This window comes from Octopus sinensis, linkage group LG19, assembly GCF_006345805.1.
Source record: "Octopus sinensis linkage group LG19, ASM634580v1, whole genome shotgun sequence".
Classification (NCBI taxonomy): Eukaryota; Metazoa; Mollusca; class Cephalopoda; order Octopoda; family Octopodidae; genus Octopus; species Octopus sinensis.
This window is the reverse complement of record NC_043015.1, coordinates 49,634,489-49,659,488: the sequence shown is the minus strand read 5'-3', so window position 1 is coordinate 49,659,488 and position 25,000 is coordinate 49,634,489. Positions and strand designations below refer to the sequence as shown.

Genomic DNA, 25,000 nt, shown 5'->3' with positions numbered 1-25,000 from the left:
AGTATCCATTTGTTTTACTCCCCACAAAAACAGCAACCCCATCAGGGCGGCAGCAGCAGCAGCAGTAGTTTAGGGATCAGATCGCGTCTGGAAATGCTGTATAAACAATGAGAATTCAAGAATCAAGTGCACCCTGTGAAAATGCCCACGAATATTTCACCATTGGAGAAGTAACATCAAATGAGCTCCCTTCCTTCCTCACGAAGCGCGGTTATCAACGATAACAAACATTAATAAAAAAAAAACGAAGGAACATAACAAAACAACCAACAGAACGACCAACCTGCCTACTGCAGACGATGTGATTAAACGTGACTAATACGCTATATTCAGTGGATATAAGTTCAACAACGGCGGAGTGTTTGTAGGGAGAGGGTTTTCTCTGTGGAGCGGGAAAGGAAGGATGGAAGGAAAGAATGAAGGAGGATAAATCAATTCAATGAGTTAGTTGATCGAGCCGGTTAAGGACTGAATCTACTTACTCTCCGCCGACTGACACAGCAAGGTGAAAAAGAGAATGTCGGCAATAGTTCAAAACCAACTGACCGACACGAAGGCCGACCTCAGACCATGAAACTTCATTGTTTAAAAGCGTTTTCTGTTCGTGAAAGCCAAAGGTCTTGAAGTGCTTTTAAAATACGGTCCTTCTCGGAGATGATGTCTGCATTTTACGGAAAGATATTCTTGACATGAATCCACTATGCATATTATATGCAGGCGCGGGTGTGGCTGTATGGCAAGAAACGTTAGCACGCCGGGCGAAATGCTCAGCGGTATTTCGTCTTCTGTTACGTTCTGAGTTCAAATTCCGCCGAGGTCCACTTTGCCTTTCATCTTTTCGGGATCGATAAATTAAGTGACAGTTACGCACAGGGGTCGATATAATCGACTTAATCCGTTTGTATGTCCTTGTTTGTCTCCTCTGTGTTTAGCCCCTCGTGGGCAATAAAGAAATAAGAAGTTTCCTTCTCAACAACAGGGTTCCGGGTTAAGTCCCACTGCGTGGCACCTTGGACAAGTTTCTTCTACTTTAGCCTCAGACCGACCAAAGACTTGCGAATGGATTTGGTAGACTGAAAATGAAACGAGCCTGTTGTGAAAGCCTAGCTGCTAGAATGAGAACATGCTGGGCAAATTTCAGAGAGCCACCATCTTTGTTGATGACAAACGGCCTTTCCCTAAGAGTGAAAGTCAGATCGTATGATGCCTATAAATGTGCAATTATGCTTCGTGGCAGTGAAATATGAGCTATGGCTACAGAGGTCATGCGAAGGCTTGAACAATGCGTGAATAGATAAAGGACCCCCATATATCTAGAGAGGACTGCACGAGTTTTCATAATTATCAAGTAAATATACATACATACATGCGTACATACGTAGCAAAATTTAGATTCAGATGAATTAGGTACTTAAGTTGAAGCACCAGAATTTAGTACGGTATTATTCATACAATTTCAAAATAAGGTGATTAAAATCAAAACAAGCAACACGGATATCCAGAGATCCTTGTTGCTTATTTTGATAAATATACATACATACACACACACACACACATATATCTAGAGTTGAGAGGCACTCTCAGCTTCAATTTCAATATATATATATATATAAAATAAATAGAAATATATGCATACATACAAACATATGTACGTACCTACATCTACATGTATATATACATGCATATATAAGTAAATATACGTGAGTACAGGACACCACAACAAGACGTAGAAACGGGAAAAACAAAAATTTACAACAACAAAACAAGTACAGGACAAGCTACATAGGGAAAAATCCACCGTCATCAGCTGTCGCTAGTTAGACTCAAGCGTGTTTCGAAGGCAAGACTGTCAATCGCAAGCGGCGTGATTTGTAAAGATGAGACAGAAAGATTCGTAAGTGTCAAAAGCAGACCAGGATGGGATTAATGATGTAACCGGAAGTGAAAGGAATTTCAAGAGAGAATCAACATTTGGGTGCAGAACACTTTGGAACTCTTTAATTTTGTCCGTGACCTGTTTCTTAAACTTTTTAGCTTTCATTTTCCATTTTTCAAATGAAACTACATTTCACTTGTATTAAAGTTAAATCCACACAAAGCGGCCTCGGTGTCAAGTTCCTTCAACTCGCCCCACCCAGAGAAAAATATAAAGTATCGAGTAACAATAAATGAATAACTAATTGAGTGTATGAATAAAAGAAAAAGCTCATTGTACCGGCAGAGGACCACAAGCAAGATCGAATTACAATCAGATCTTATCTCCCAAGGTGGAGCAGATATTTTCTTTTAACTTAAAAAGCTGACGCTTTGGGCAAAGCCATGAACATTGCAAAACCTCACTGAAAACATCGAAATTAGGTCGCGGAATTTGTAGAGGCGAATTTTCTAATTCTGGATTCTCTTCTAGTCACCAACCTTCAACTGTTTTGAAGTAGAGGCGTGGTTTGAAACCGGAACGTAGAGAGCCGGATCAACTACCACAAGTAATTTATTTTCAACACTTTAACAACACTGCTAATATATATATATTTATTTCTTTACTACCAACAAAGGGCTAAACACAGAGGAGACTAACAAGGACAGACAAACGGATTAAGTCGATTACATCGACCCCAGTGCGTAACTGGTACTTAATTTATCGACCCCGGAAGGATGAAAGGCAAAGTCGACCTCGGCGGAATTTGAACTCGGAACGTAACGGCAACGCATTTCGCCCGGCGTGCTAACGTTTCTGACAGCTCGCCTATATATATATTTATTACATATATGCATATACACACATATATAGATACGTATGTGTGTATGTGTAATAGTAAACAGGAACATGTGACTATTCTTTCATTTGAAGTGATCTGTTATTCAAGGATACGCGGGAGTGCTTCCACGTTTATTTGTCGAGATCTGCGATCCATCCCTACTGTGTGTGTGTGCGTGTGTGGTGTGTGTGTGTGTGTGTGTGTAAATAACGACATTGTCCTACTGTTGAATGTACATCCGTTATTTATAAAGTCACGGTTTGAGAGAGATGGGTGCTTCTTCTAGCAATTGAAGTGGCTACATAGAGCCTATTTCGCTGCACCGTAATTATAGAAATGAAAAAATTTGCTTCAAATAAAGAGTTTTTTCTTTCCTTTCTAGCAGCTTGTGTTGCTACGTAGAGTCCTTTCCGTGGTATCGTAACATAGACATCAAAATCTAGGTCTGTTGAAATCTGGGTCGATTAAAAAAAAAATCAAAACCGAAAAAAAGAAAAAAGTCTTACGCATGACTTGGCATTTCTAAAATAATGGTTGTCCTATGACATTGAAAGCCTCCTTTCCGCTCTACATCGATGACTAATCCGAAATATTTAGGTTGTAGGTTTAGATATATGTGGTTACACTGATGCGTAAAATATTAAGCTAGGCAGCAGTGAGAGGTAGATTTATATACACCTTTGCCGTTCTTCAACAGACAATATTCTTAAAGAAACAGTTTGTTGACCGTAACCCGGTTTATCATATATAGCAAATCCTCCCCCGCTCCAAAACGAAGAGCAAATACAAGAAAACAACAACAACACGAGGACGTGGTACATGTAAAGTATTAGCAGACGCTCAGGGAAGGAAAGTAAGGTGGTTTGACGTTTCGAGCAAAGCTCTTCTTCAGAAATAGAGGAAAGTCCAATAGAAAAGGAAGACGGAGCAATATATATATATATATATATATATATATAAAACATCCTACTGTATTTTTGTTACCCTTTACTCCTTTTACTTGTTTCAGTCATTTGACTGCGGCCATGCTGGAGCACCGCCTTTTAGTCGAGCAAATCGACCCCGGGACTTATTCTTTGTAAGCCCAGTACTTATTCGATCGGTGTCTTTGGCGAACCGCTAAGTGACGGGAACGTAAACACACCAGCATCGGTTGTCAAGCAATGCTAGGAGGACAAACACAGACACACAAACATACACATACATATATACGACAGGCTTCTTTCAGTTTCCGTCTACCAAATCCACTCACAAGGCATTGGTCGGCCCGGGGCTATAGCAGAAGACACTTGCCCAAGATGCCATTGAATATTATTGAGAAAATATTAAAAAAAAAAAAAAAGATTGAAATATTTTGTGTATTGAAAAAAATTAAACCAATTTGTTGCACAAATTTTAACAAGATCTTATATGGACCCCCGCCCCTTCAACCTAAGGATCAGAACTGATATAAACGAATGATACTGGCCAATAAGGTTTTGCAGCTCTCGATGTTAAGAGGAAGGAAAGAGGGTCGAAGAGAGAAAAAGTGAGATAAGAAAAAAGAGAGAATGAACTTGAGTATGTCCGTGTAACTTTTGGATCTTTTCGGTTTGAACGGCAGTTTTTTTCTAGCGGTGTCATATGAAATTGTCACCCATAATTATGACCCTAGTATCGATCTATTGCATTTCAATCTGTTTTAGGGTTTGGGTTAGTTAGGGTTAGGGGGAAGGGTATCTTTTTTTCTTCACAAATGTAAATAAACCCAATCTGATTCTTAAACGAGGGACATATTCATACGGCACAGAATGTTTTCACCTCAATAGACGTCATTGATTGTCTGAAATTGCAGAAATTGAAGAAAAAACAACAACGAATATCTTACAAACTGTAGAATTTTCTGAATAAAGCCCAGAGAAAAAGATGTTTTATAAAGACATTCTACCAGTATAGGAAGTTTAAAAGTGTTTAAGTTACGTGGAAATTATTTTTAAAAACTGCCGGTCAAACCGAAAAGATCCTAACTTTTGACGACATTATAAAAAGGCGGACATTTTAACACGCATACCGACACACACAACATAGAAACAAAATACGTTGTCATCGCTGACGAACACAAAGAGCTGGATTAATAAAAATAAATAGCACCGCTTAGGCATGGCTTGTCATTCATGTCTGTCTCTCTGCTCAGGTACAAAAAATATAAAGAAAGACAACCGCCCAACCGCTACGGTAAACTGTGAAATTTGTCACAATGTGATGAAATGAATTTCATGCATGGCTACCTGACTTAAGACTAATGTGTAAGGAGAAGAATCGAGAGATATCTAATAATAATAATAATATATAAAGAGAATCCCAGCAGTTTAGAAAGCTAACAATATATATATATATATTCTTTTTGTAACATATTTCTACTATATATATATATATATATATATATGTTGTTAATGTAATGTAATAGATATATACAGACACATATATATTGTTATATTTAGATTTAGAGAACGCCTTGCATAATTCGCAGAACTCATAAACTTCCTCCAAAATTATCGTATGAAATAAAAGAGAGAGAGAGAGGGGGAGGGAGAATGTGTGTGTGTGTGTGTGTGTGTGTGTGTGTGTGTGTGTGTGTGTGTATGTGTGTGTGTGTGTGTGTAATAATAAAAAAAAATTACACATTCCAAGGAAGTAACAAATTTCACTCGAGAAAAACGAACTAATTTGTTACTGAGGGTGAAATCCGGCATACGATGGCATTCCACAAACACGTACACACGCACACACACATACATACATACATACACACACAAACACTCACGCGTACTTTTACACACCCAGACAAGCGTAGTTACAGACATATTCTTTAATAAACTCGGTTATCAGGCAGGTGGCCAGTCAGTATAGACGGTTACAATCTATAATGCTTAAAATATGAAACACGCATGCGTACATATCCACACTCGTTCTTTCGTTTTACTTCCATTTTCTTCATGCTTGCACGGGTTACACATATTGCAAATATATTATTATTATTATTATTATTAAGGCATTGTTTTACAGACGGATGCTCTTCCTGTCGTTAACCCTTAACCGTTCCGCAAGTGAGGAAGTTTCTTACTTAACACATATGTAAAGGCGGGAAAGTGAGCAGTGACGAGCGCAAACAAACTGAGGCACACGAACGATGTGACGAGGGTGGCACACACGCACATCGTTCTTCGCAGTGGAACTCGAAGAAGATAAAGCTATAAACAACAGCGTTTCGAACGCCTTGGCTGGAAAAGTTCGAAAGGTACATGTTTATTTGAAACCCAATATTCTGCAAGCAACTATTTATAGCTTTATCTACTTCAAGTCCTGTCATTAAGAATGAGCTATTTCATATTTCTCCAAGCTTCTACCTTCTTATCACGTAAGCAACACGCACACAGAAAAAAAAAAAAAAAAAATATATATATATATATATAAGAGAGACCACTAAGTGGGTTCCTTGTGTACATATAAGGAGATATTTCAGATTTTTTAGCCCGCGCAAGACGCAAGAAGCGCCGAGAATATCACCTTGTGCCGGCAGCATCGATAAGCGGTATTTTCAAAGCGATAGAAGCAAGCAATAGATTTATGAACAACTAAATGTAAGTCAACGCTGAATGATTTTTAAATAATGTTCAACAAGATAAATTCTTGTGTGAAAAATTAATATTATTGTCAAATCAATGAATTAATATTTAATTTATAGATTCTTATTTTAATTTATGATGTAAAAAAAATTGTTTAAAACAATAACTGACAGCTGACGCCATGAAAACACCTCGAGACACATTATGTGTGTGTATTCACTACAAAATCTAAATACAGCATACACACATCATCATCATCATTTAACGACCGTTTTCCATGCTGGCATATATCTGCTTGCAGTGCTATATTAGCATATTACCGTTTGCACATTATAATTGAAATGTTTATTTAATTTCGTTGTGTCTAGGAAGAGGGTCATTGTGGCAATGAAGATTAAAATAAACACACGCACCGGTTTCAACACATGATTTTATATCGAAAATCTTACAAACCAAATACAAAAACAAAGTCTGTTTAATTGTTCAAGGACTTTGGCATTTGACAAGATCAACGTAAATAAAATCAAAATTAGTTTTTTTCCTCTATTTTTTTAATCGCTTTTGAATGTATATGTAACCAACATGATAGCTTTTCTCTTTCCTCCGACAACCACCACCATAAATACTATCACAATCATCACCATTATCATAACCCTAACAGCGGCATTAGGGAACTAAGTTACCTAGCACCACTTCCTGATCACCCTCATCCTACAATTCATTACCACCATCACTACAACTACTACTGCATCACGTGAGGTACCATCAGCTCTGTTACAATTACGACTACTATTGTTATTGGTGCAATTCTAATCACTACTGAGATGATGGAAGATCAATGCAATAAGCGCGCTAGCTACGGTGATGCGGTGTGATGTCTATTAATGATGGAGTCGAATGGCTTGGAGAAGGGAGTGGACTCTTACTTGTTTCGGTCATTTGACTGTAGCACCGCCTTTAGTCGAGCAAATCGACCCCGGAGCTTATTCCTTGTAAGTCTAGTACTTATTCTATCAGTTTCTTTTGCCGAACCGGTAAGTTACGAGGACGTAAACACACCAGGATCGATTGTCAAGTGATGTGGGGGGGGGGACAAACATAGACATACAAACATATACAACGAGCTTCTTTCAGTTTCCGTCTACCAAATCCATTCACAAGGCTTTGGTCAGCCCGAGTGCCACGCAGTGGGACTGAACCGGGATTACTGTAGTTGGTAAGCAAGCTACTTACCACACTACCACTCCTGCGCCTATATATATATATATATATATATATATATATAATATATATATATATATATATATATATATATAAGCAACTAAGGTGTGTCTCCAAAGGCGTGGTGGTGATAAGGCTGATATGCAGCAAACACGAATCTATTACGAATTAAAAAAAATAAATCAATAACGAAATACACACGCTCAATACTCTTCCTATTACCACCCTGTCTCATTGTCTGTATATATATATATATATATATATATATATATACTGTAAACGGGTCTTAACCTACGCTGCAAGCTGGCGCGGTCATGTCTGTTGCTAACTTAACAAATACTAATCTTACAAACAGGAATCTGCCGAGAAACGAATGACAACAATAACACGCTGTTTATAATTAAATGGTTTCTTTTGATTTGATAAAAGTCTCCTCAACCCAACCCTCGCAATTTTTTTGCAAAGGCGAACGATGAAACTGGTTATAGATAGCTGTTGACACTAAATTTTTCATGGTATTATATGCAATGGGTTGAAAAAAAAGAAGAGTAAAGGAACGTTAAAGAAAAAAAAAAAATATGCAGAAAATGGGAAATAATTTAACAGGCGTAGGAGTGGCTGTGTGGTAAGTACCTTGCTTACCAACCGCTGGTATTTAACTCATTGACTCCAAAAGGATGAAAGACAAAGTCCACCTCGGCGTTATTTGAACGCGGACCGTAAAGACGGACGAAATACCTATTTCTTTACTACCCACAAGGGGCTAAACACAGAGGGGGACAAACAAGGACAGACAAACGGATTAAGTCGATTATATCGACCCAGTGTGTAACTGGTACTTATTTCATTGACCCCGAAAGGATGAAAGGCAAAGTCTACCTCGGCGGAATTTGAACTCAGAACGTAGCGGCAGACGAAATACGGCTACGCATTTCGCCCGGCGTGCTAACGATTCTGCTAGCTCGCCGCCTTAATTATAATAACAGTAATAATAATAAGGAGTGGCTAAAAGGCGCAGTAGTGGCTGTGTTCCGGGTTCATTCTCACTGCGTGGCACCTTGGGCAAGTATCTTCTACTATAGCCTCGGGCCGACCAAAGCCTTGTGAGTGGATTTGGTAGACGGAAACTGAAAGAAACCCGTCGTATATATGTATATACATGTATGTATGTGTGTGTGTTTGTCTCCCCAACATCGCTTGATAACCAATGCTGGTGTGTTTACGTTCCCATAACTTAGAAGTTCGCCAAAAGTGACCGATAGAGTATGTACCAGGCTTCCAAAGAATAAGTCCTGGGGTCGACTTGCTCGACTAAAGGCGGTGCTCCAGTATGGCCTCAGTCAAATGACTGAAACAAGTAAAAAAAAAAAAATCTCCTACCAGAGTACTTAAATAGCTACGAGTAATATACGCAATGTATCCGATTCTAATCCGTTGTGTTTAATCAAAGAGATCCTTATTAAGTGTGGCCCTTACGTCGACATCTATATTACATCTTCTGAAAACCAACACCGAATCAATTCCAGAGTGTTAGAAGTATATCTTTATTCCTACACACCAGGGAGATTTTTCTCAGAGATATAGAAATAAATATTCGAGATTAGTCGCTTCGTTGAGTATCTCGCTTGAATCTGACTAATTATATTTATGATATCATTGTTGAATAGCAAACAATTTAATTGCTAAATGAAAGAAAACCTATAGCAACTCTTCGATCGACATCAATTAATATAAACAGCCAGCAATGACTTCAATCGGACCGTGTAAGATATCTGAAGAATTTAAGAACTAAAGGAATTGTTCATCAGAGGTAGCCCAGTTCTTGACCTCTACTGTCAGAAATAGCCAATCAATATAAAATTCAGTCTATTTTTATTATTATATACAGATTTGATGCGGCGAGCTGGCAGAAACGTTAGCACGTCGGGCGAAATGCTTTGCGGTATTTCGTCTGCCGTTACGTTCTGAGTTCAAATTCCGCCGAGGTCGACTTTGCCTTTCATCCTTTCGGGGTCGATTAAATAAGTGCTAGTTACGCACTGGGGTCGATATAATCGACTTAATCCGTTTGTCTGTCCTTGTTTTTCCTCTCTGTATTTAGCCACTTGTGGGTAGTAAAGAAATAGGTATTTCGTCTGCCGTTACGTTCTGAGTTCAAATTCCGCCGAGGTCGACTTTGCCTTTCATCCTTTCGGGGTCGATTAAATAAGTACCAGTTACGAACTGGGGTCGATATAATCGACTTAATCCGTTTGTCTGTCCTTTCTCTGTTTAGCCCCTTGTGGGTGGTAAAGAAATAGGTATTTCACCCGTCGCTATATTCTGAGTTCAAATTCCGCAGAGGTCGACTTTGCCTTTTATCCTTTCGGGGTCGATAAATCAACTACCAGTGAAACATTGGGGTCTATGTAATTAACTAGTCCCCCCCTCCAAATTTCAACCCCTGTGCCTTTTGTAGAAAGGATTATTATTATTATTATTATTATTATTATTATATACAGGCGTAGGAGTGGCTGTATGGTAAGTATGGTGAGTAGATGAAACTGAAAGAAGCCTGTCGTATATATGATGTGTATATATATATATATATATATATATATTATATATATATATATATATATATATGTTGTGGTGTGTGTGTGTGTGTCTGTTGTCCCCCTAGCATTGCTTGACAACCGATGCTGCTGTGTTTACGTCCCCGTCACTTGGCGGTTCGGCAAAAGAGACCGATAGAATAAGTACTGGGCTTACAAAGAATAAGTCCCGGGGTCGATTTGCTCGACGAAAGGCGGTGCTCCAGCATGGCCGCAGTCAAATGACTGAAACAAGTAAAAGAGTAATGTATTCGGTGGTTTCCGTGACCACACATGACAAATTGACAATTCACTTCGGATATCTTCGTGACCTCCGAAAATTTGCGAGGTTTTAGCATACACACACGAAGCAGGTAAGAACAAATATGCAAGGCTTTTTGCTGGCATAATTTCGTTATATCTACATTCCACAACACGTAAATACATTAAAAACAGGACACCCACACTGTTACTGAGGTCACGAAGATATCCGAAGTGAATTGTCGAGTTGACACGGAAACAACCGAGGTCTTGTTATAGTTTTGTCGAGTTAAAACGAAGCAACGCGCCCCTACTCTACCACCACTCTAAAACCTCCGATCGTTTCGATCGATTTTACTTAATCTCACAGGATTAGGTTATCTTTAATCGTTTGTTTCAGTCATTGGACTACGGCCTTCTAGGGACTTCAGTCATTGGACTACGGCCCTCTTCAATTGTTTAGTCGAACAAATAGGCCTTAGTACTCATTATTTAAGCACAGGTTGTATTTTGTCGAATCGCGGTATTATGGGGATGTAAACAAGCCAAAATCGGTTCCTGGACCGGGCGACGCATTGTGTTCTTGAGTAAAACGCTTCATTTCACGTTGCTCCAGTCCACTCAGCTGGCAAAAATGAGTAACGCTGGGATGGACTGGCGTCCCGTCCAGCTAGGGAACACATACGCCACAGAAACCGAGCCCATGAACCTGGCTAGGCTTTAAAAAGGGCGCATTTATTTATTTTTTATACTCCACAACCCACGGAAATACCCGAAGTGAAATGTTTTGATTTTGTCGAGCTATATCGAAAGAATGCCAATTGTAGACTCTGCTGTTGCTGTTGAGCGAACGGTCTTCGTCTCAGAGCTCGCAAGATGGGAGAAGTCCGAAACGTGGTCCTTTGCTATTCGTAAGATCCGCAGAAGAGAATGCAGGTCAACCCCCGACACCGAGAGCATCGACGGATGGATGACTGCGCATCCAGACTCAGCGGTTGCGTAGGAAGTCGGGGACAAGAAACTGGAAGAAAGAGTGAGAAAAAGTTGGAGCGAAAGAGTACAACAGGGTTCGCCACCCGCCACCCCCCTGCCCGAGCCTCGTGGAGCTTTAGGTGTTTTCGCTCAATAAACACACACAACGTCCGGTCAGGGAATCGAAACTGCGATCCTCCGACCGAGAGTCCGCCGCCCTAACCATTGGGTCATTGCGCCTCCACTGTAGAAACTGCTCGATTAGGCCTAGGCTGGGATTAAACAATAGAAATAATAGGTATAACAGACTGTCAAAGCCCCCAATTCATCCCACAGGGACGCCCATTGTCATTGTCCCAGGTGACATGTTTTCAGGTTCGTGATTTTCTTTTTCTCTTTATAAATATCTTGACACTTAGTTTTTTTGCACTCTGGGCAGTTGATACTTTAGAAAATGTTTTAATTCTTTTGATACCAACCTGCCTGAGAACGCCTTGGCCTCATTGATACAAATTTCATGTCGAAAGTCATCTAAATTTAAACTTTCCATCGAAATTCCATGTTAATTCATGTTCTGAACAACAGGCTAAAATAGTAACAGAGTTATTTTCCTAAACTCTTTACTCTTTTTTTTTTACTTGTTTCAGTCATTTGACTGCGGCCATGCTGGAGCACCGCCTTTAGTTGAGCAAGATCGACACCAAGCCTTATTCTTTGGAAATCTAGTACTTATTTTATCTATTACTTTTGCCGAACCGCTAAGTTACGGAGACGTAAACACACTAGCATCGATTGTCAAGCGATGTTGGAGGGGACAAATACATACATACATACATATATACGACGGACTTCTTTCAGTTTTCGTCTACAAAATCCACTCACAAGGCTTTGGTCGGCCCGATGCTATAGTAGAAGACACTTGCCCAAGGTGCCACGCAGTGGGATTGAACCCGGAACCATGTGATTCGTAAGCAAGCTACTTACCACACAGCCACTTCTACGCCTATAAACATGTGACGTTTACATCACCTAGGTTTCCCAAGCGGTCACCCATCTAAGTACTAACTAGGTTCGACGTTGCTTGACTTCGGTGATCGGACGAGAACCCTGTGTTTTCAACGTGATATGGCCTCAATTATTTTCAAAATAACTGAAACAAAAGGGATCTATTTTGACAGAAATGTAGTATCAAAAGGGATCTCGTTAAATTTTTTTTCGTACCACTCGAATTATTTAAAATTTTTTCCAATTTATTTTTTAAAAGATGTTTTTCTTGCGCTGGACGAAAATTTTATTCATTTTTCCCAGAAATTACATCAGCGTTGATTAAAAAAAAAAATCTAGTGAAAAATTTAAATACTTCAAGTGGTTGAAAGGAATTTAACAAGACACTTAACATTTATTCTTAACAAGCTTTCGTTGAAAGCTTAAATGGTGTGTTTTCTTCTCTTTGTTAAATCTCTTTTACTTGTTTCAGTCATATTTGACTGCGGCCATGCTGGAGTACCGCCTTTAGTCGAGCTAATCGACCCAAGGACTTATTCTTTGTAAGCCTAGTACTTATTCTATCGGTCACTTTTGCCGAACCGCTAAGTTACGGGGGGACGTAAACACACCAGTATCGGTTGTCAAGCAATGCTAGGGTGACAAACACAGACACACAAACACGCATATATATACATACATACATACATATATACGACGGGCTTCTTTCAGTTTCCGTCTACCAAATCCACTCACAAGGCTTTGGTCGGCCCGAGGCTATAGCAGAAGACACTTGCCCAAGATGCCACGCAGTGGGACTGAACTCGGAACCATGTGGTTGGTTAGCAAGCTACTTACCACACAGCCACTCCTGTTTAATGTTTACATTATTTCGAGTCAAAACGAAAGATTGCCGTAGATGGCCTGTATGTGTGTGTGTACGTGCTTTAGGGTGCTACTGAGAATGAATGCACTAATAAACACAACAGGAACACGGATCGGATGTTTGGTGTACGTATGAAGAATATAGACACATGCTCAGAGATGGTTTAACGGAAATGAGAGAATGCGGCGAGCCGGCAGTATCGCTGTTAGCAGGCCGGACGAAATGCTGAAGCGGTATTTCGTCTGTTTTTACGTTGCGAGTTCAAATTCCGCCGAGGTAGACTTTGCCTTTTATCCTTTTGGGGTCGATAAATTGAAGTACCAGTTACGCACTGGGGTCGATATAATCGACTTAATCCGTTTGTCTGTCCTTGCTTGTCCTCTCTGTGTTTAGCCCCTTGTGGGTAGTAAAGAAATAGGTATTTCGTCTGTTTTTAATTTCTGAGTTCAAATTCCGCCGAGGTAGACTTTGCCTTTTATCCTTTTGGGGTCGATAAATTGAAGTACCAGTTACGCACTGGGGTCGATGTAATCGACTTAATCCGTTTGTCTGTCCTTGCTTGTCCTCTCTGTGTTTAGCCCCTTGTGGGTAATAAAGAAATAGGTATTTCGTCTGTTTTTAATTTCTGAGTTCAAATTCCGCCGAGGTAGACTTTGCCTTTTATCCTTTTGGGGTCGATAAATTGAAGTACCTTACGCACTGGGGTCGATATAATCGACTTAATCCGTTTGTCTGTCCTTGTTTGTCCCCACTGTGTTTAGCCCCTTGTGGGTAATAAAGAAATGGTATTTTCGTCTGTTTTTAATTTCTGAGTTCAAATTCCGCCCCGAGGATAGACTTTGCCTTTTATCCTTTTGGGGTCGATAAATTGAAGTACCAGTTACGCACTGGGGTCGATATAATCGACTTAATCCGTTTGTCTGTCCTTGCTTGTCCTCTCTGTGTTTAGCCCCTTGTGGGTAGTAAAGAAATAGGTATTTCGTCTGTTTTTACTTTCTGAGTTCAAATTCCGCCGAGGTAGACTTTGCCTTTTATCCTTTCGGGGTCGATAAATTGAAGTACCAGTTACGCACTGGGGTCGATATAATCGACTTAATCCGTTTGTCTGTCCTTGCTTGTCCTCTCTGTGTTTAGCCCCTTGTGGGTAATAAAGAAATAGGTATTTCGTCTGTTTTTACTTTCTGAGTTCAAATTCCGCCGAGGTAGACTTTGCCTTTTATCCTTTCGGGGTCGATAAATTAAGTACCAGTTACGCACTGGGGTCGATGTAATCGACTTAATCCGTTTGTCTGTCCTTGCTTGTCCTCTCTGTGTTTATCCCCTTGTGGGTAGTAAAGAAATAGGTATTTCGTCTGTTTTTACTTTCTGAGTTCAAATTCCGCCGAGGTAGACTTTGACTTTTATCCTTTCGGGGTCGATAAATTAAGTACCAGTTACGCACTGGGTTGATGTAATCGACTTAATACGTTTGTCTGTCCTTGCTTTGTCCTCTCTGTGTTTATCCCCTTGTGGGTAGTAAAGAAATAGGTATTTCGTCTGTTTTTACGTTCTGAGTTCAAATTCCGCCGAGGTATAGGACTTTGCCTTTCATCCTTTCGGAGTCGATAAATTAAATATACCAGTTACGTCCCCCCCAAATTTCGTGCCTTGTGCCTAGAGTAGAAAAGGAAATGAGAGGGAGAGAGAGAGGGAAAGAGAAAACTAAAGCCGGTCTTTCCCTCTGTCGCTCTCATCCTGTCTCTCTCTATCTCTCCCTCTTTTTAACACTTGAAGTACTAAACAATGTTTGAAAAAGATTACTAATACAGGATGGTAAGCTACGAGGCATGACTAGCAGCAGCAGCAGTAGTAATTGTTAATAGTGAGTAGTAGTAGTAGTAACACTAATATACTAATAGTACTACTTACTACTGGTGTGTTTAGTAACTTAGCAGAGAAAACATTTACGAGTGACATTGTTAATTTGGAAGATAATAGTAAATTACTAGAAAGCAATAAATGTATGTGTGTATGTATGTATGTGTATATATGTGTGTGTAAGTATAAATGAGTGTATATATGTATGTATATATATGTGTGTAAGTGTATATAAGTGAGTATGTGTATATATGTGTGTAATGTGTGTGTATGTATGTGTATATGTGTGTATATAAGTGAATATGTGTGTATTTATGTGTGTATGTATGTGTGTATATGTGTGTGTATATATGTATATATGTGTGTATGTATGTATATGTATGTGGGCATGTATGTGTGTATGCATGTGTAGATGTATATGCATGTATGTGTGTGTATTATGTATGTATATGTGTATATATGTGTCTATGTATATGTGTGCATGTGTATGTATGCATATGTAGGTGTGTATGCATGTGTATATGTGTGTATGTATGTATATGTGTGTATGTATGTATATGTGTGTGTATGACGGATATAGTATAAAGATTAAGGTGCGTAACAAATTATAGTGAACCGATATGTGTGTATCAGCGAAATACATATAAAAAGAGTGACGTGTGTATATATATATATATATGTACGTGTGTGGTGTGTGTATGCGTGAGAGAGATAGAGAGAGAAAGCATAATATAAACAAGCAATCTATCATACTTTCACAACTAGGACGGATAAGTATGTATGTGTGTGAGCTACGTATGTATAAGAAAGTCGCATGTGTATGAGAGAGAGAGAGTGGATAAGTAAAAAAAAAAAAAAAAACAATAGCAATATCCTAAACTTTCAGGATATGGACATATTTATTGTATACGTGTGAATGTATATATATAAGTTCGTACGTATAAACGTGTGTATTTCTGTGTGTGTGAGTAATATATATATATATAGTACAATAACAAAATAGTGATGAAGGCGAGCTTTTAACGAACGCGGATAAGAGAGAAAGTTTAAAAGCAAACTCGATACATTTTATCAGGCACGAACGCCCTCCCCCCTCCTCTCACCCCCCCCAGCACAAGAAGAGAGAGAAAGAGAGAAACTGCTTAAAACACATCTTACGTCAATCCTACCATGTTGCTAGCCATGTGTGCGTATATATACATGTATATATATATATATATATATATATAATATATATTATACATGTATATGTATATATATATATATAAGCATGTATATGTATATAATATATATTATACATGTATATGTATATATATATATATAATATACATGTATATGTATAATATATAATATAACATGTATATTATATATATATATATATATATATATATATAGATATATATATCTATTCATGTACATGTATATATTATATATATATACTAATATTATATAATATGACATGTTATTTATTATATATATAATATATATATACATGTATATGTATTATATATAATATATATCTATACATGTATAGTATATATTATATATAATATACATGTATATGTATATATAATATTTATATATATATATACATGTATATGTATATATATATATATATATAATATATATATATATATATAGAGAGAGAGAGAGAGAGAGAGTGTGTGTGTGTAGTGTATGGATTTGAAAGAGTACGTATGCATTATGAATGTTGAGTATATTATATATATATATGTGTGTGTGTGTGTGTGTATGTTTACATGTGTGTGTATGTATGTAATATATGCGTCTGTATGTATATCATGTGTCTAAGTATGTAGGTATGTGTATATGTATTTGTGTCCAAGTGTGTATGTATATATATTTATATGAATAATGTATGTTTACATGCGTCTGTATGTATATATAACATGTGTCTGTATATATATATATATTTATGTATGAGTATGTACAGGTGTATAAATGCTGCGTGTGTGTGTATAAATGCTGTGTGTGTGTGTGTGTGTGTAAGAAATAAAATGTGTATTTTACCGTCGTTAGCTTTTATCCAAATGAAACCAAGCTGTCATTACGGACGACAGAGAAAATGGTAGTATTTCTCTGTTTTAGATACGTACAAACACTGCCGGGATGTTTACATAGCTTGAATAAAAAAAGCACGAGTGACGGGAGGAGATAGAGATAAAGAGAGAGAGAGTGAGTGAGAGACAGAGCGGGAGGAGTAGAGAGAGAGTGAGTGAGAGAAAGGAACGAAGAATGAGAGGAGGATATACAATTAGCATATTTCTCCCCTCCGCCCATTCCCATTTTTCTGAACGGATTAAAAGACAACATGCCGACCGTCCAAAGTGAAACTGTCGTGAATAAATTAATTGGTGCTTGACCTCGCAGTGACCACTCGGTTTCGGACCGTCAGGGGTTGTTGCACCATATATATATATACACACACACACAAAAAAAATTTTAAATGCCCCATGTGCGAATGAAGTTAACGCCAAAGAAAGTATATAAATAAATAATAAATAAATAAACAGTTCAGAGTTCGTTGACTTTTTTTTGTTTTTCCCGGAAAAACTTGTTGGCTATTTTGATCAAAACCACCTAAATTTGAAGAAATAAAACGAAATATTGGACATCGTAAAAGATACAAAACGAAACCAAAGTAGTGAATTAGCGGAATGGTGCTTCCTACCGCTTTAATCTTTTTACTGGTTTCAATCATTTGACTGCGGCCATGCTGGAGCATCGCCTTTAGTCGAGCAAATCGACCCCGCGACTTATTTTCTGTAAGCCCAGTACTTATTCTATTGGTCTCTTTTTGCCGAACAGCTAGATAACGGGGACGTAAACACACCAGCATCGGTTGTCAAGCAATACTAGGGGGACAAACACAGACACACAAACACACACACGCATATATATATATATAGACATATATACGACAGGCTTCTTCCAGTTTCCGTCTACCAAATCCACTCACAAGGCATTGGTCAGCCCGAGGCTATAGTAGAAGACACTTGCCCAAGGTGCCACGCAGTGGGATTGAACCCGGAACCATGTGGTTCGTAAGCAAGCTACTTACCACAAAATATATATAACTGATAATAATAGCTCGTCACTACATCACGAAATTCTTTTTTTTGTTTTTTACTTGTTTCAGTCTTTTGACTGCGGCCATACAGGAGCAACACCTTTTAATCGAACAAACCGACCCCCGGACATATTTTTTCGTAAGCCTGGTACTTATTTTATCGGTGTCAAGCGATGATGGGCGTACAAACACAAACGCACAAATATGTGTGTGTGTGTGTGTGTATATATATATATATATATCTATATATATATATATATATATATATATATACATATATATATAATATATATATATATAAGCGGCAGTTTTGTCTGTGCGTGTTTCGGTGTGTCTGTTTGCTTGTACCCTCACCCGGACCACGGCTTTCAAACCGATTCTGATGAAACTTGACACACACATAGCCCAATGTCATAATTCAAAACTAACGCAGTGAAAATTTTGAAAAGTTCCCCCAGTTCTGAAAAAAACGATAAATTCGACATGGGTCGAGAATCAGGACACAAAACCACAAACTGTGTAGGACGCAACTCCCTTTTTACTATCAAAAAAAAATTTACCATAATTTTTTTCATTTTTTTGCTATTCTTTGGCTATAACTCTCTAAAAATGCTTTATAGTTATTTCCCTTACAAACCTGAGCAACGCCGGGCGATACTGCTAGTATATATATAAATACGACGGGCTTCTTTCAGTTTCCGTCTACCAGATCCACTCACAAGGTTTTGGTCGGCCCAAGGCTATAGTAGAAGACACTTACCCAAGGTGCCACACAGTGGGAATGAACCCAGAACGGACAGACAAACGAATTAAGTCGATTATATCGACCCCAGTGCGTAACTGGTACCTATTTAATCGACCCCGAAAGGATAAAAGGCAAAGTCAACCTCAGCGGAATTTGAACTCAGAACGAAAAGACGGACGAAATACCTATTTCTTTACTACCCACAAGGAGCTAAACACAGAGAGGACAAACAAGGACAGGCAAAGGGATTAAGTCGATCACATCGACTCCAGTGCGTAACAAGTACTTAATTTATCGACCCCGAAAGGATGAAAGGCAAAGTGGACCTCGGCGGAATTTGAACTCAGAGCGTAACGGCAGACGAAATACGGCCACGCATTTCACCCGGCGTGCTAACGTTTCTGCCAGCTCACCGCCTTCCCGCCCTCTTCTTTCTCTCCGTGATCTGGCTCGCCGTGAAAAAAGTTTGGTGACCCCTGATCTACGTCTTCAACAATAAAAGAACTCGAATGTGGTATAGAGCCATCCTCGGCACTTGTTTTACTGACCCCGAAAGAGTAAAAAGACAAAGTCGATCTCAGCGGAATTTGAACTCGGAAACACAAATACGGACGAAATGCCGACAAGCGATATTGCAAGGCTTGCTACCGAGTCTGCTCGCTCGCCGCCTTTTCTACGTTTATAATAAATAAAAAAACGCGAATAAGAGAATGTTGTATAGATTCGTTCTAGTCTCCGATAAAATTTCTAGTGCTTATTTACGTTACTCAAAAGAAATCAATTGTTTTAAAATTGGTTACGAAAATGTAGCAGAAAATTAGCTGTTTTAGGCATCTACTTATTTTATATGACGAGCTGGGATCGATAGAAAACCAATAATTAAAATAAAAAAAAGGACTATTAAAACCGTATATTGATTATGGTAATCGATTGAAACAAACTGACATAATTCCCTCACACACTCTCACCCCACCCCTTCAGATATGTACTTTAATACAAAACGCCAGGATTGAGACGCAATTGTTTTGAAAACAAATGAGTTATCTATAAATATTAGATTATTTACATTGTTGTGAACAAGGCCACAGTGATATTTGGAAGGTAGGTTAATAATCGATTAACAAGGATTTATTTTCACACGAGCCAGAATAGACAAAAACAGAAGGTCGTTTCCGCTAGGATGATATATATATAAAAAGGGTTCCGAAGTAAAAGACTTCAGGTGATTTTATTCGGACACGTTCTGGCATTGCATTTCTACCATTCGCTTCAGGGAGAATCGGCAATAATTGGCCTGTAAACTGGATATAACCTTCAACTATTTAATATACGTGTACGGGAAGGCGGCGGTCTGACAGAAACGTAAGCACGTCGGGCGAAATGCTTAGCGGTATTTACGCACTGGGGTCGATGTAATCGACTTAATACCTATGTCTGTCCTTGTTTGTCCCCTCTGTGTTTAGCCCCTTCTGGGTAATAAAGAAATAGGTATTTCGTCTGCCGTTACGTTCTGAGTTCAATTCCGCCGAGGTCGACTTTGCCTTTCATCCTTTCTTCGGGGTCGATAATTAAGTACCAGTTAAGCACTGGGGTCGATATAATCGACTTAATACCTATGTCTGTCCATTTTTAGTCCCCTTGTGGGTATAAAGAAATAGGTATTTCGGCTGCCGCTACGTTCTGAGTTCAAATTCCGCCGAGTGTCGACTTTGCCTTTCATCCTTTCGGGGTCGATTAAATAAGTACCAGTTACGCACTGGCATCGATGTAATCGACTTAATCCGTCTGTCTGTCCTTGTTTGTCTTCTCTGTGTTTAGCCTCTTGTGGGTAGTAAAGAGGCTATAGGAGAAGACACTTGCCCAAGGTGCCACGCAGTGGGACTGAACTCGGAACTATGTGGTTGGGAAGGAAGCTTCTTACCACACAACTATGCCTATGTTTCTCGGGACATTATATTTGTATATATCACACGAAAGCTAGTTTATAGATGAGATCGTTATGGTGGATTTCTGTTCTACAATGTATTCCGTTGGTACATCGTGAAAATGTATTAATACGGCTATCTTCGTTTATCACGAGTGGGGGCGGTTAAGGAAAATAACACGGTGATAAATGGATCCGTGATGAATGATACGCGCATATGCGTGTTTACAAAACAATTCAAGACAAGCATATTTTCGCATAATTGGCGCGCGATTACACTATTCTCTGTGTGTGTGTGTATGTATGCATGTATGTATATGTGTGTGTGTGTGTGTGTATTTGTGTGTGTGTGGCTTTCCGGATGAACGATACTAACTTTTCCCAAGCGCCGAAATCTTAATGATTCCTGATACAAATGGGTTTCTCCTTGTGTGTGTATTTTCCCCTTTCCGTTAATAGTTGTATACTTCCTGCACCATTATCTAAAATTTATACACACACACACGCACACACACACACACACACATGCATACACACGCACATACACACTTATTTGTTGTATGTATGTATATAAAGGAAGATTTTATATACTCATCTTCCTCTTTTTTTTTTCTGATTATTATTTCAACTTATGAAATTCTAACAAAAAGAAGAACGATTCTGAGTGTTGGAGGAACTAAAAATAAACATTTTTTTTTGTTCTTTTTGTTTCTTTGTTTCGTCCATTTGTTTGCTTTTAAAATACATCCTTTTTTCTTTTTTATTTTTCAAAGAATAAAGAAAAGCAAGAACTAAAAAAATTTACAACAAAAAAACAAACAAAAACAAAGGAAACGGCAACAGCAAAAACAACTTCAAAAAAGAGAACACCAGCAACAACAACAACAACAACAACATCATCAACAACAACTACAAAAAATATATATAATAAACAAAGTTATGGCGTTCGTGTGAGATATTTCCGTTTCCACATGTAAAGAAAGAGTTTACTCAAACCCCCCCCCCCCCCAAAAAAACCGCATGTTTTATGGCAAAATTCTTTTAAGTATTTAGCTGCAGAGAAAATAATACGAGATTGTGAGAATGTTAGGGGTGGAAGCAGGAAAGCGACGGGTGTCCAGGGTGGTAAGGCGGAGCGGTTGGGGAGGGGGAATAGACGAGTAGGGTGGCGAAGTGGGGGGAAGGAAGTCTTACTATCGACAGGTAACGTGAATCAGCGGTTTATACTACACATGACGGCAAAACTACAAAGATGAGTCAGTGACTAGATTAATGAGATGATTTATGTATATGTATATACATACATACATACATACATATGTATATACATATTATACTTTGTGTGTATTTATATATATGTACATGGTCATTTATTCTTTTACCTGTTTCGGTCATTTGACTGCGACCATGCTGGATCATCGCCTTTACTCGAACAAATCGACCCCAGGACGCATTCTTTCTAAGCCTAGTACTTATTCTATCGGTCACTTTTGCCGAACCGCTACGTTACGGGGACGTAAGCACGCCAGCATCGATTGTCAAGCGATGGTGGAAGGACAAACACAGACACACAAATATATGCATACACACACACATATATATATATATACGACAGGCTTCTTTCAGTTTCCGTCTACCAAAATCCACTCACAAGGCTTTGGTCGACCCAAGATTATAGTAAAAGACACTTGGCCAAGGGGCCACGCAGTGGGACTGAACACAGAACCATGTGGTTGGGAAGCAAGCTTCTTACCACACAGCCACTCCTGCACCTGTGTATGAGTATGTATATATATATATATATATTAAAAGTATATATGCATGTATGCAAGCATGACCATGTAACATTGTACACAGATAAAACCAGCTGCACACACAAGGCTGTACTTTAGCGATAAAGTACACACACTCTATATCGGATGCATAATGCATGCATACATATACACACAGCGCCACAATGAAATATCGATTTACGATCGAGACTGCTTAAACACCCACACAAACTCAAATATATATGTATATAGCCGTTACGCTTGGCTCACAATTTGAAAAATCAATATACATCCTCACACACATTCACATGCTTATATATTTATATATATATATATATATATATATATTATATATATGTATGTATGTATGTATGTATGTAGTATGTATGTGTGTATGTTGTGTGTGTGTGTGTACATATATATATATATATGGAGGCGCAATGGCCCAGTGGTTAACGCAGCGGACTCGCGCTCGTAGGATCGCGGTTTCGATTCCCAGACCGGGCATTGTGAGTGTTTATTGAGCGAAAACACCTAAAGCTCCACGAGGTTCCGGCAGGGGGTGGCGGCGATCCCTGCTGTATTCTTTCGTCACAACTTTCTCTCTTTCTTCCGTTGGCCTGTTCGCTTACCCAGCGGGGTCGCGTCATTTGAAGGCTAAAACAATGCGGACCATGGTTCCTCTGCTTTGTGGCAGAAAGAGTGAGAGAAACTTGCGCTGAAAGATTACAAGCGGAGTTCACCACCACCCCGGAGCTTAGGTATTTTGGCTCAATAAACACCTCACAATGCCCGGTCTGGGAATCGAAACCGCGTTCTTACGACTGCGAGTCCGCTGCCCTAACCACTGGGCCATTGCGCCTCCACTGTGCTGCTTCTGCTGCTAGCGTCATCGTTCTTGTTGATGTTAGAGATGAAGAACTAAAGTTTTCATCCGGAGGTGTTTGTTTAAACATTAACAACTCTGAACTGCCGAAAGTAGCCGTAATTGTAAACAAACGGCTAAGAATACACAACCAGGCGAAGATAGAAGAAAGTCTCAAAGATTGTCGATTATAAAACGGTCATACAGAAGAAATATTACCGCCCAACATCGACCGAATGTCGCCTTAACACGAAAGTAAGGCGTCAGATTAGCACACGCTAGGTAATGCAACTGGCAGCTGTTCTATCTCCAAATATATAAATATATAATTTTATATCCTTTTCTACTCTAGACACAAAACCTGAAATTTTTAGGGAGAGGGCCAGTCGATTAGATCGACCCCAGTACGCAACTGGTACATAATTTATCGATCCAGAATAAAGGATGAAAGGCAAAGTCGACCTCCGCGGGATTTGAACTCGGAACGTAAAGATAGACGAAATACTGCTAAGCATTTCGCCCGGCGTGCTAACGTTTCTGTCAGTTCGCTGCCCATATATATATATATATATATATATATATATATAATGCAATAAAAATGGTAAATAATTTTTGTGTGGTTTTTCATGTAACCAACAATTATTTACCGGTAAATTTCGGTATGTAAATACGACAAATTTATCGTCAGGAACTTTGTAAGGTTCAGTATATAGTTAAGTAAATAAGAGGGCTAGCAGCAGGCCGTTTCGCCTCATACCGAAGGAATTAGAAATGGCAGTCAAAGACTGTTTTTTTTTCCATTTTCTGTAAGTGGAGATTCCAAAAACGAAGGCCCGTGTGGCTCACATACACAAAACCGGAGTAGCAATAGACGCAAACAGTCACTTACCGTTAATAACGAACATGTTTCTGGATCACAAACATAGAAAAGTAGTTTGATTTCCGTCATCGGCGCTATATTCGTATATATATATATTATATATATATATATATATATATATATATATATATATACATATATATATATACATATATATATATATATACATATATATATATACATAATATATATATATATACATATATATATATATATACATATATACATATATAATTTTATATCATTTGGGTAATGATTTTATAGCGAGCTTTACAAAGCTCTACCACGGCTGTCGGCTACCTGAAGAAGGTGCACGGCTATTGTTGGATCACATTAATGCAAGAATGTGTATAATACGTGAAACAATCAGCAACTAGCGGGTGGGGCAAATCCACAAAAACTATTGCAGTGATTTGCGGTGCTCCAGCATGGCTGCAGTCAAATGACTGAAACAAGTAAAAGAGTAAAGAGTAATCCACAATTGTTATTGGGTGTCTTTCTCTAATCTCGACATCGCCACGTTAAGATTATACGTATATATATATATATATATATTTATTTACTGCATACATAACTCCGTTGGACTACAAGAGCGAAGAGAGCCGCAT

At 38.6% G+C, this 25,000-nt stretch overlaps 1 protein-coding gene and 1 pseudogene across 1 annotated transcript in view; both read right to left on the bottom strand.

The window, feature by feature from the left end:
* The window catches only part of LOC115222081 (putative mediator of RNA polymerase II transcription subunit 26), a 95,872-nt gene extending 78,595 nt beyond the window's left edge, over positions 1-17,277 (bottom strand). Inside the window, exon 1 of the mRNA XM_029792180.2 lies at positions 17,147-17,277. The gene's annotated coding sequence lies outside the window, so the exon portion shown is untranslated. The remainder of the gene's footprint in view (positions 1-17,146) is intronic.
* On the bottom strand, positions 12,406-12,525 carry LOC115222403 (annotated as a pseudogene).
* Positions 17,278-25,000: the final 7,723 nt, after the last annotated feature.